Consider the following 1,231-nt stretch of genomic DNA (forward strand, 5'->3'; position numbering starts at 1 on the left):
CCCTTTTCTTCCCTAGGAACTAGCATGGTGAGCTCTATGCCTAGGCAGATTTGGAAAACAGAAAACAGTTTCCTTTCTCTCCAAAAATATTATTAGGCAGTCCTCCACTCTAACATTCTCATAATAGGTTACTGCAATTATAATTTTTAGTTATATTTTTATCCACGTAAAACATGCATGACTTATTTTTTAAAATATAAATTAAGACATCTAAAAAATAGCACTCTCACTTGCCCCCATCTCCAAGTTGGGTTTCTCACAGGTAACATCTTCACTTCTTTTTGTTGTTTCTTCTGATTATTACCTCTATAATTTTAAATATGGACTTTTATTTCAATTTTAGTCATTGTCTGTTGAGTCTTAGATGTGAAAGAAAGTATTTGGAATTCTGATGAGATCACCCATGCCTTAACATACATCCTCTTTCCTCCATCATCCCAATACACTTGTAATTTTTAATGAATCATTAATCAGTGTTGCAGTTTTGTAACTATGAAAGTTTTACTCAATGTTGAGCAAAATACTGTTATACAATTATGTGTGTGTGTGTGTGTGTGTGTGTATTTGGTGGTGCTGGGGATTGAACCCAGGGCCTTGTGCATGCAAGGCAAGCACTCTACCAACTAAGTTATACCCCCAGCCCTACATTATTTTTTCATATGAGACTTTATGTTTTCCTTGGAGTTGACATTGGCTTCATTTTTATTTGCTAGTTTCTTTTAATGTTTCCATAATGAATTGTTCTCAAAATTTTCCTAAGAACTCTAAAACCTTTTATACTATTTTAATACCACTTTCTACTTGCCAAATATAGCAGATAATCTACTGATTCCAGTTTGTTTTCCTGTAGAGACAGATTTCTTGCACTTTTATGTCATTGTTCATTTTATTTCATTTTACTTTAAATTTTTTCTTTTTTATTGGTGCATTATAATTGTACATAACAGTAAGATTCGTTGTTACAAATTTGTACATACACACAATATAACAATATATCATTTTGCAATCTGAATGGCTTGATCTGGCCTATTGCAGAGATGACATCCTGAGATTCCTCTCTGCTTTATTTCTGTATTAGTTCCCCTGATTCTTAGATTTACTGTCTTTGTTTTTCTTATAAATTCTTATTTTTCTCCATAATATTCTACAGTAACTTTCTGAGAAATAGCTCATGGGCAAGTAACACTTTTACAATCTTGAATGTCTAAGAAAATGTTTTTATCAATTTTAT

General features: G+C 31.9%; 1 non-coding gene across 1 annotated transcript; it reads right to left on the reverse strand.

Annotated features, from left to right (window-relative positions):
- Positions 1-565: 565 nt before the first annotated feature.
- On the reverse strand, positions 566-638 carry Trnaa-ugc (transfer RNA alanine (anticodon UGC)). Its single transcript has one exon. It is a non-coding gene; the product is annotated as a tRNA-Ala (tRNA).
- Positions 639-1,231: the final 593 nt, after the last annotated feature.

Source organism: Marmota monax, unplaced genomic scaffold, assembly GCF_021218885.2.
Source record: "Marmota monax isolate L192 unplaced genomic scaffold, Marmota_monax_Labrador192_F-V1.1 WCK01_AAM20220418_F8-fsc02187, whole genome shotgun sequence".
NCBI classification, from domain to species: Eukaryota; Metazoa; Chordata; class Mammalia; order Rodentia; family Sciuridae; genus Marmota; species Marmota monax.